We start from the raw sequence: 12,265 nt of genomic DNA, 5'->3' as shown, positions 1-12,265 counted from the left end.
TTGTTACTGCTACTGATACTACTGCTGCTGCTGTTACTGCTGGTGGTGCTGGTGCTTCAGTTGATTATGTTGCTTTCCATTTTCCTTGGAAGTCTGAGCTGGGAGTGACGTTACGCCTGAGTTGACCTCATTCCAGTACAACAAGTCCGAAAACCAAGCTGTTGTTTGCAAAACCAGGTGATAACAACGCTACATGGCATTTTGCACTAACAAACATTGTAGCAATATGTTCACAGTACTGTGTGTACGGGACAGAAGTGCTAATAAGCAGTGTTTTACAACAGCTTTCACCACTGTTGATGTGCAGAGCAGCCATCTTGGATTTCAGTGTTGGGGTTGGCAAGGTTTCTCCAACTTTTAGAGACAGAAATTTGACATCAGGGGGCATTCCAGTTGAATTTCTGACTGGGAACTGGAATGCACCATTGTCCTGCTACTACTTGGCCTACTGTAGTCCTACTACTACCGTTAGTGTTGCTAAGACCACAAAGACTACTGCTGCAACAACAACTACCCTGACAGTTAGTCTAGTACAAATAACTACTAATACTGGTACTGCAACTACTACTACATTTGCAGTTCTGCTAATGCTACCACTAACAGTAGTTACTGCTACTTCTACAACAACTGTATGATACAATAGCTACAAAGACTGTATCCACAAGTACTTCTCTGAGCAGGCCCAGGGTCCTAGTATCATAGATACTGACTCAGGGTAATCTTAAAATCAAAACAGTAATTTAAGCAATGTGTTGTGCCATGGATTTATAAAAAGAGCCAAATACAGCAGGGCTTCGTTCATTTCTATGAAAGTGGTTCAGTGGTGCATGAAGCCAAAAAAGGGCCCACAGAGCAAGTGCACTAGAGACTTCTGCCAGCTGGGCAGATACCCTCTGGGTTAGCCCACTGTTAATGTAAATGGAGATAAGATAAATTAATCATGTGGCTCATCTTGACTTTCTAAATGTACCGGCCAAATTAATTGAATACTTATAATAAATCAAGTCACGACAGGAGTTCTAATGCTATGAAAAAACATGTATCCACTGATTTACAGGCATCTCTTTCACAATGTTAAGCCTATGGAAAAAAGTCTTCTAGGCCCCATGGCATCACATGATAAACGCAGAAGTTGTTACCCACACTTAGGCCACTATTTCAAATTGGCTGCAAAGCCTGGCACTGTTCCTGGGGACTTTTGGGGGGAGTTTGTAAAAGCAGCAGTTCCATCCATCTATCCATTTTCTAACTGCTTATCCTCTTGAGGGTCACGGAGGGCTGGAGCCTATCCCAGCTGACATTAGGCGAGAGGCAGGGTACACCCTGGGCAGGTCGCCAGACTATCACAGGGCTGACATGTAGAGAGTGAGACAGACAACCATTCACACTCACATTCACACCTACGGACAATTTAGAGTCACCAATTAACCTATCCCTAACCTTTATGTCTTTGGACAGGCATCGTGGTATAAATACACTGGGCATGGCCAAGGTGCGATACATCTGCTGTAGCATGCCTGCAGCAGAGCATGTACACAGCCCTCCAACTGTTAAAAACTACACAAAATTGTATAAAAAAACAAGTCCAATCTGTTTTAAAATTAATTAAAATGAACAACTCATCCTACCAGAGGTAATGCATCACAGCTTTGACTGATTGATTGATTTATTTCTGGAAGACGGTAAGACAGTAATCCAAAGGATGACATGCTAAAGTAAAATACTTATTTCCAGCATGGTCCTTGGTGTTTACACATAAGACACAAATAAACAAGAAGCAGGCAAACTCAGACTAAAAATACATACAGTAATTGGGTGGGGGGGCATCACATAAAACAAAATAAATAAGAAAACAAAACTGCAATAAAAACTATCCAGTTCATCAATAAATAGCTGAGCTGAGCAACCACGTCATCTCTGTGCCCCATGTATTTAGGCCTTCATGAGCGACAAAGTTTGCTTAAGCTGGGTGGGAGGGGAGGTTGATGGATCAAACAAAAACAGGACTTTCATCAAGGAGACTGATGTTCATGTTCTTTGTGAAACCAAAAGTCAACGTTAAGTTATTTTAATAACATAACATAGTAGTATGTCGTAGTATATGTCATTGTGACCATTTTAACTGTCATATACAAACTTTTCGGTAGGGGTGCTAATTTAGGAAGCACTACTGTGGGTCATATTAGAATGTAGGAAAATACAGTCTATCTGGTCATACAGGTTGGGGGACTTGTTGGAATAGTTGTGTAACAAATGAAAAAGGAGAGCTTGAGAGAGAAGTCCAAACCCAGCTTACTTCTTACCTGATTGTTGGATGTCAGAAATATGCGTGAGCATGGGGTTTCCAATGTCGTTCGACTGTCCAACAAGCAATTCTCATTACACTGTCGCACTGTTTTAGCTTACTGGGACGTTTATTAGAGCAGAGCCATCATTTATGTAATTAGTAACACCTGTGTGTTTCCTGCTTTGACAAGTCAAAATGTCTGCTGGGAAAAAGGGCCTTCACTTGTGTGATTCCTACCACTGCTGCTACATACAGTGAACACCTCATGTGATTTTGTCTATGATAACAGTTTGAGTTTAAATGTTCTCCTTCTCAATACATTTGCTTTACTCACAGATGAAATGGACTACAGCTCATTTAGAAAAATGTCCAGCCTCTCTCAGTTGATACTGACCTGGAATCAGACAGAGGTCTTTCCTTTTAGGCTGCTGGATACAACGTGTTTAAAGAGAAGCAGGGCGGCTGCTATTCACTGCATCCAGTCAACACTTCTCTGTTTTCCCACACAGATTACATCTTCGCTCACATCAGTAGTGAGCTTGTTAAATATATGAGGAAGTCCTGGTATCTTGTTAGGCTAGGCTCCACAGAAGCTATCCCTATGACTGATTTTAGGTCCCAAGATATATATTTTAAGTCTAATTTGATGTTATATTTGAGGAAATGCAGGGTTCAGTGGGATTACTGACCAACAGAGTCTAATGAAGTCCACAGAGGTTCTTTTCTCTGCCCCACAAACTAATTGGTTTCGGCTGCTCTATTCAAACTCACAAAACACCTACTCGTGTGCATATTACGCAAGCACCAGATGGACCTAATGAGTCAAATTGATTTATTTCCTCTGGTAATGCTTGCACTGTGCCAAAAGTGAAATGGGGAAAACGTGTGCATCTTGGGTGCATTTTTCAAGCTTGTAAAGATTACAGATGATATCCTTAAAAAAGCTGGCACTCTGACCAAGAAGCACTTGAAAGGGGTTAAGGGTGAAGTATGAGTTTCTTATCCATTTTGGACAAGGTGGTTATCAAGAACATGGAGCACCAAATGCAGTTATGGTTGTAGTATTGAAAATCTATAGCAAAGTAAAAGTGATAATGACCATTTGAGTAACAGTAAACAAGAACATGGTTAATAAATTACTCAAAGTGCAAGTGACATCTTAATTCAATAGTTCAGTGTCTGCAGGTCAGTGCAAAAATAATGAACAAAACAGCACTTGTTGATACAACTCTAATGAAGTAGATCAGTCATTAATGTCATTATCATAACATCCAAAGCTAACATTACATTAACACTGCTAATGTAAGCTAGCTAACTACATTTTCATCTGCAGTGTAGATAAAGATAGATAACATGACAGCTCCCCAAAAGTGCAACTGAAGCACCTTGATCGCCCCCTGGTAGTTGGCTGCAGTATAAGTTGCAAAGCCCATCCTCTCAATGTTACCAGATGGGACATGGGCCAAACAAAAAACTCAAAGTACACATCAAATTAACTTTTTACAGAGATGGTTTCCGTCATTTAAAGCGGTTTTTATCAGGCTGCTGTATGTTCAAGTGTTAATTTTTCTTCTAAGCTTGGTTTTAATTAGTTATTTATTGCAATAAAGCTGCGTTTTTACAGCATGACTGACAACTGTGTGAGCCAGTCGGTGGGCTCACATTCAGTGGTGCTGCCCCAGATTGGTCGGATGGATGTATGGGGGGGAAACTTGATGCCACAGAGATTGCTACTGTTGCAGATTCTGGCAGATGGCAGCAGCTGTATCCAGAATAGTTTAGCTTCTCTTCTGTAAAGTGGGGGTAAATGGAGACATGTTATCCTTCTTTATATACAGTCTATGGTGCAATGCAGCGTACCCCCTTACAATGGTTCGTATGATATCCTACAAATTAGCGCCCCACAAATGATGTTACTTACTTAACGTTAGGTTATGTACTGTAGGTCAGGTTCAGGCTGGTAAAGGTACTGTGGTTAGGTCTAAGAAAAGAAACACAGTAAGGACATACCTTAAAGTGAGGTTTACTCAAAGTTCACACAGCTCCAAAGAACGGTCCCCTGAGAAGAGGCCTGGTGGAAGTCCTGTGCTTGTGACCCATCAGCCTCCCCTGCCTGCCTCCTTATGGGGTCCTCTTCCTCCCTAATTCAAATCAGTGCATTGGCCATGTGATTGCAGCCCTCCCAAGTACATGGATTATACACAAATTACTGGCTCATGATTACGTAGGATATGTATGAATTTTGGTGCAATACTTTTTGTTGGAAAATGTACAAACAGAGCATGGGAAGAGTCTGGTCCAACTTATTTCAATGTGCTTGAAGCAGTTAGAAAGGGAGTTTTTGAATGTGAATATCTCAGTGTTTTTTGGGAGGCAAACCGAGCACTTCATCATGTGACTGTTGTCTGGTTTAAATTTTGGTATGAACACAGTGACCAGATGTGGTCAGGGATTGTTGCTGGAAGCTACTTCTTGTTCTGGGTTTTGCTCCTTCATCATCACATCATGGTCAAAAGACAGGTGGTGCTTCTTTGTCTTCCAGGCAGCTGGAACTTGGCCTCAGCAGAAGAGGTACTCTGAATGTTGCATCCTCCCCAAAACCTAATACTGTATTAAGAGCAGACTAGTTGTAGCAAAGGTGTAGATGGCAAATGTGGTGAATTAAAAAGTAGATTACTGGCTCAAAAGTACACTAGAATAAAAAGTAGAAGTACAGTACAAAAATGTTACTCACCTGTGTTACATGTAATGCTTTACCACCATGGATGGTGATGGATTACTGAATTGGCCTACCAGGCACAGGCTCCCAACTTTTCAAATACTGACTAAAGTATCAGGGGCCCCGTACCCTTCACCTGCACAAAATTACCTCAACAAGACTAAAAATGACCACAGTGATTACAAAATGATTACAAAGAGATACAAAACTGCAACAAAAATGCATAATGACTATACAGAGATGTAGAAATACCACAAAGTCTTGCTCATATGTAAGAAAGGTGGTGGGGACCTTTGTAAATCTTTGCCCAGAGGTCCATTTTCTCATGATCCACCCATGGTTATCACCCACCCCTGGTCAAGTACAGTTGGTGATATTGGCACCTGCGACTTTGTTGTGATCCTTGAGCGGAGATTTAAGATTACACACAGTTTTGTTTACCCCTTTTAATCTGTAACCAGCAGCCAGCTGTCCCAGACCCCTGCAGCTTTAAACCCTGCCATGCAAACAGTAAGCTGAAGCAGTTCACTGGGTGATTGGAGCAGGTATGTGGATGAATTTACACTACCGTGTAAGAGCTGATGATTTCCCTTCAGCTGACACTGTACGAATCTGAATCAGGCTTTATTTTATGTGTTAATGGCTGCGAGATGATCAGGTCTGTGGCACAGCAGTGGAGAGAACACTGATCCATCTGTGACCTCCTCGGAGATGTTAAAAATACATTTCCAGGAAAAGTGTTTTTGTGAGAGATTACATTTATTACAGGACACTTCACCCTTTGCCTAAAGTTGCTGTACCCAACACACACATGTACACACATCTATTTTCAGACACTCTCCTGAGACACTCACAGTACCAACAGCAACGTGAAATGTTTGTAAAAACCCAGCTTGTTGTTGGGAACAAAGATTCCCTCCGAGAATTACGCAACAAGTTTTTTTTAATAAAGCTGCGAAGAACCTCAACCCTTCCACCCCCAGCCATCACCACCGCTGCCACCAACACAAACAACCCTCTTGTGTCTAATGCACATCTTAGACAGCTTAGTTGGCTTTTAGTTACACTGGCAAGTCTCATCCTATTTAATGGATTAAGTGTCCTTGCCTTTTGCCTACATACTGATTCGCATTTAAGGGTATAGTGTAATTCATACAGAGCCGCAGTGCAGCAAATAACCTTTGTTGATACTGACTCTCGTTTGTGCGTTTAAACTTTGCAAAGCATAAAGCTGCTCACTTTAGATTACAGCCTGACAGCCTGGCTTATTACAGATACATCATTATCTGTATACAGTGCATGTTGACTGATAAGTCTCAAGATATTTCAGTGCTATTTTTATGCAACTGTAATTGCTGCAACTGCTGAGCCAGGTCTGAGATTCAGTGGCAGCAGGCCTAACAAAAGTAGCCCACACATCCAGCTCCCCCTGGGGGATCTCGAGGTGTTCCAAGGCCAAATGGGATATCCAGCCAGAGTGTTATGCCCTGTGGTCTCCTCTAAATAAGATGTGTCTATACCTGCGCAGGGAGGCATCCAGGAGTCATCCCAATTAGATGCCAGAGACATAGAAACTGACCCTGTCATGCTCTCCATTCCAGCATAACACATAAGCAGTGTACATTAATAACGATGGCAGATTTACCACTCAGAGTTCTTGGTATTTTTGGAACAATAGTTCCTTAATTTCAGAGGGTTAGGCACACAAGAACAGACTTCTCATTTACCAACACATTCTCACTCCCAACTCATCAAATACTGATGCTTGGTCAGTGGTGCACAAGTAGGGTGAACATATTTTGATTTCCAAAAAAGAGGACACTCGGCTGGTCACGACATAGCCTACTTAAATGATACTAGCAGCTTACTCAAAGATGCCTTATCATTTTAATATATTTAAAATTTATATGTATGGATAGAAAATTCAGTTATATTACAAAATAATATCTCTCAAAGACAGAAATTCAGATAGGCCCCAATAGGGACACATACACACACTAGAGTGTGGCGATCCGAGCCCGACGGTACCCGACAGGTCGGGCCGGGTTTGGTCAAAAATGTAGCTATAAATTGTATTCGGGCTCAGGTCGGATTCGGTCAGCTTTCAGTGAAAATGTAGTGTGAAAATAAATAAAATCCTATTGTCTGTCCTGTTTATTGCTTGGGCACTGTTATTTACATGACAACACCTGAACATAACACACATAGACACACATTGGCTGTTTGTTTCTACCTCTCTTCTCGCTGGAAGCGTCGGGCCTCCCGCTCCTGTCTCAAACACGGAGGACTGCCTCTCCGCTGAGCACGCCCGGCCTGTTAAATAGCCTGTAACCGTAACAACTGTGCGACACAAACTCAGTGCTTTGGTCATTAAATAATGTTGGGCTCGGGTCGGGTTCGGACAGAAATATGTGGCCCGTGCCACACTCTAACACACACACACAAACACACGGAAAACCAGACATTATCATCAGTTTATAAAAACGCCCCGGACGGGATGTGAAAAGTGGACATGTCCGGGCAAAAGAGGACGTTTGGTCAGCCTACCCATAAGACCCCACTGAACAAAATAACCACTAACACCCGCAAAACATCTGGTGACAATCGGCATTCAAATTCAGATCAAATGACCTTACCGAAGTCAGAAGTGTTTATCGGCTCCGGCACCAATCAGCATACATGGAAACATCCAGGTAAATGTGCTAAGTTTAGCCCATTTACATGCAAAATGCAATGATGAGCTACCACAAAATATCGTTCGCCTCCGCCCATGCAGCGCTCAAACATCTATCTTAATCAGTCTGCACCAAGTTTGAAAGAGAAAGAAGAAACCACTGAAAAGTTTTTACAGGCCTCCATGCTGCTTTCTACTGTTTACTATCTGTTTTTTGGCCTGTCCGGGACGTGGAACATGACACAACAAAACACAAACACACACACACACACACACACACACACACACACTCGTCTGCTGCAAAGCTGTGTACACAGCTCTGGTCTACTGGCAATAGGAAAGGAGTCTATTGCCTATTTTTCGCAGGTTTACCGCTGGTTAAAAAACCGGCATACACATGCTAATTTTGGTGGAAAGGGGGTATTAGAGACGTAGCATTGTTAGCTAACATGGAAGGCCACTGACCAAGCGTCAGTATTTGCAAAGTTGGGAGTAAAACCGCAGATTAAGATGACAGATTTGATCAATTTTATTTGGCTAGCTAATTTACAATAATTAATGAGTTGGTTGGATAATCTTCCAGCTGACTCTCCTAAATAGGAACCTTGTAATTACATGATTGATGGCTAAATACATGATATGTTGCTAAAACACTAGCAGCTATAGTAGAGCACTGTAAGGAATGCCGCATGCTGTTGGTATCTGACTCCAAAATCAAGTATCCATTGAACTCTACTTTTTATCAGGATTATTTTCTAATATCTTTCCATGATATCAGACTATGTCAACTGTTTTACTTGTGAGTTTAACACACAAATAAAATGACAATTGAATACACTAAAAGTGGAAGATATGTGCATTATTATGGTTGAGGGTTACGGTAACGTTTGGCTCTTGGTGCAGATGGCAGTGGATGTTGAGTGAAGCAACACATGACAGTTTGGTCAGAAGTCCAGGTATGTTTCAAGGTTAAAGAGCGAGAGAGAAAGCGAGAGAGACAGGTTAATGAACCGAGACATCAGACATAATGACGCACATGATATGTGACAGGGTTCACAGTTCCACACAACATTTATTCTGTTTTTAACTGTTTTTTGTCAGCATAGCTGCTTTTGCTCTGTCACTGGACGTCCATACATCCTGCACTTATTTACTCTTCTTCCCTTTTCATTTGTTTAACCTATAAAAACACGGCCAGGCCAGAGTGCACCGCCTGCCTTTCAAGGTCGTGAGCCAATTCTGTCGTCAACAAACCCAAGGGGTCGAGCTTTTACTGGTGGAGATCTGCCTACTTACTCGTACACATGCACTTGTTTGCTGACGGCATTTTGTTGATTGTTTCATCTCCCAAAGCAGATTTCCCTCCTGTTGTGGATTTTTTTTTTTTTAGTGAATATTTAACAATATAAGGCCTGTGTAAATAGGTTAGTCACTATTCAACCTGATATCTGAAACCAGATATTCCATTTATAGGATCTAACAGTGAAGTCTCAACCCTCTCTCTGTGAGTGGGTGTCTGATATAAACCTGATGCAAATATGGAAGAAAGGCAGTTTACTCAGACCCAAACCCACGGATGGCACCAAAATATGCAAAATCCCCATAATGCCTGCTGTGAGATTAATGTCCCTGCTTTGTTGTCTCTGCTAATGCTTTCTACTGGCTGGTGGCCAAGAGGATCAGGTGCATAAAAGATGGTCTTGTTTGGCTTTCATTTGACTGCATTTCTCAGTCAAGGGTTTATTAATGAGGTGGAGTAATGTACTATAGGTACAGGTAGCAAATAGGTGGCAGGAACTTGTTGTTTTCAGTTAAATTAGTGAAATATTGCATTTAATAAAACCTAACCTAATCGCCAGAACAAATGTTGGCATTGTACCTTTCTGCAAACCACGAGTTATATTTGTTCATAATTATGTAGCATTGAAATTTTACATTTATTTACATTTCAACAACATTGTGGTTAAGTTGTGCTTAGGTTTAGAGAGAAAAACCAATTGTTTATGGTCAGGAAAAAATTGTATTTTGGCTTGAAATACCTGCTTTTCAAGGCACTATCCTGGCAGGAAATGCAGTGATGTCCCAGTAAAATACACAACCGCTTTTTGTGGCACTATTCCTGGTGGGAAATCAGTAATGGGTCGCTTAAAAACAACCATTTTTGTTGCTTATTGGTTTTGAACAGAGGTCTTAAATTATCTGCAGCTTGGCAGGTGATCCACCTAGGTGCCAATCCGTCCACCGTCTCCTATGCCTCCTAGTGACAAAGTCAGTTCATTTACTACGTCACATAACAAATACCGATATGATTCGTGTGAAACATATAAGTGTAATGTAGTTGTGGTGTGCAGACATGTACAATGCCAACAGTTTCTTCACCACAGATCTTAAAAGCAGAAGTTCATCTTGTTGGGGAATTTGCTTATTTGCTTTCTTGTCAAGAATTAAGTAAAGGACAATGCCCAACAGGTTGTCCGCTATCGGTTTTTTATTTCACTTATACCATGGTCATTTACCAAAGAAATACGAAGCAAGAGTAGTCATTTAAATTTGTATGTTTTTTGCAATCAAATGTAAAGTTTTTCATAAACCCTGGTAACACCTGAGGGCTTACCTAATACCTGGAACAGTCATTACCTCCCTGTGAGATTCTTATGCAATGGAAACATTATTCACTACTCCAGTTTATAGGACGAACCTTAGACATGACTTAGCAAAGGGAGATATCTCTTGTCTGCTGAGCTCATAGAACCCTTTGGCCCAGCTATTAGCAAGAAAGCTAACATTGTGCTAACAAGATTCAAAGTCAATAACATTGCATACGGCTGACAACAGTAAATACAATTTGACAGTCGACTGCTCTCCCTGAGAAGCCATGAGCTGAGAGGATTCATTGTGTCACTTGGTCTTTAACGTTAAGTATTATACCTTTAAAAGCATGACCTTTTGCTGCTGGGATCTACTACACCATAAGTAATAATAATTTCAGTCATCACCACCATTGTTTTCCAAAACTACCCAGGTCCCAGATACTGCTGTTTCAGGACAGAGGCTGCAGTGTTTAGCATTGCTGTCATGGCTACTGCCATGCTCCGCAGAGAATATTATGCCTCCAAGTCCTGGATCTGTAGTCCTAATCCAAACCGTTTACAGACACAGAGAACAAAGCTTTGCCTTTATTCATACTCCAAAACAAGGGTATTATATATCCCCTTCCTCCTCTGTTCTGTTCTGAGCTAAAAACGGTTTACCTCAGTATGTACACGACGGTGGCCAACTCATGATTTAATGGCTTTAAGTTATGTCTCTGCCTATTCACAGATTTCAATGACGGGAAGAGACCAAGAGATTATGTGATGAGGAAGAAATGTATTGTCAAACATTAGGCTGCCTGCTCACATTGAGATAATCAGTTGTGAGGAGGTTTAAGGGAATTAACTGAAAAGAGAAAAGTACAATGTAAGATGCAATGGTATCCAAATATGCTGTTAGCATAATTGCAGCTGGTGGCAGCATACCAGCCAGTTAGTGGATGATCTTATCCAAACTACCAGCTCACATTACAGTAAGTGAATACCTTTATAGCAACAAGGTGCAGTGGCAGCTTAATTTGTCATTCTGTGTCATAGGCCTACCACAAACTGTTAATCAGTGCATCGTCTTTAATGGTATACAATTTATAATATTAAAATGTAGACGAAAAGAAAACTTCCACTTTTTGGATGTGCATTTATTGCTTTCTTGCTGAGAGTTAGATAAATGGTAAATGGACTGCACATGTATTGCGCTTTTTTAGTCTTCCAACCGCTCAAAGTGCTTTTACTCTATGGGTCACATTCAGCCATTCACATACACATAGCTGAGGCTACCATACATGGTGCTACCTGTTACTCAGTAACCAATCACCTGCACTCACACACCGATAGAACAGCCATCATGGGCAGTTAGATATTCAGTATCTTGCCCAAGGAAACTCCGACATGAGGACTGGAGGAGCCGGGGATTGAACTGCTGATCTCTGGTTTGTGGATGACCTGCTCTACCTCCTGAAACAAGAAAAGACTGGAATGAGGTAGAAACAGGGACTGCCCATTGTTACCAGGGCTTATAATACCAGAGCCCCAGTAGTCTGAAAAATGTGTGAGTGGACTGAAAGCTCATTACTCTGTCATCAGTGTCTTGAAAAACAAACATGCATTGCTTCCAGAGGCTGTTTCTTAGAAGCACATGGCTAATCATGCAGAATGACATCTTCAGACTGAATCCCTGGTACTTTTGGCCTCCTTGGTTGGGTTGGATAGGTTTAGGTATCAGGAGTGAGATTGCAGCGTAGGGTAAGTCATGCTTTTGCCATAGTAATTGGCCATGTGGTTCTGTTTGGTAGAGCGTTTAGCCTTTTTTCAGAGAAATGGCCCCTCGGAGAAATGTGTGTTTGTTTTAGAAATACCGTGCTATCGCACAAATGACTTTTCAGCCCAATGAGACATTTTTGAGACTATTGGAGCTTTGGGATTATGAGACACCGGAACAATGGCATGACACTGGAGAAACAGTTGTTCAAAGGTAGCAAAATGCAGTCACCAGT

This window comes from Epinephelus lanceolatus, chromosome 8, assembly GCF_041903045.1.
Source record: "Epinephelus lanceolatus isolate andai-2023 chromosome 8, ASM4190304v1, whole genome shotgun sequence".
Lineage (NCBI taxonomy): Eukaryota > Metazoa > Chordata > Actinopteri > Perciformes > Serranidae > Epinephelus > Epinephelus lanceolatus.
Note: the sequence above shows the minus strand (reverse complement) of the source record.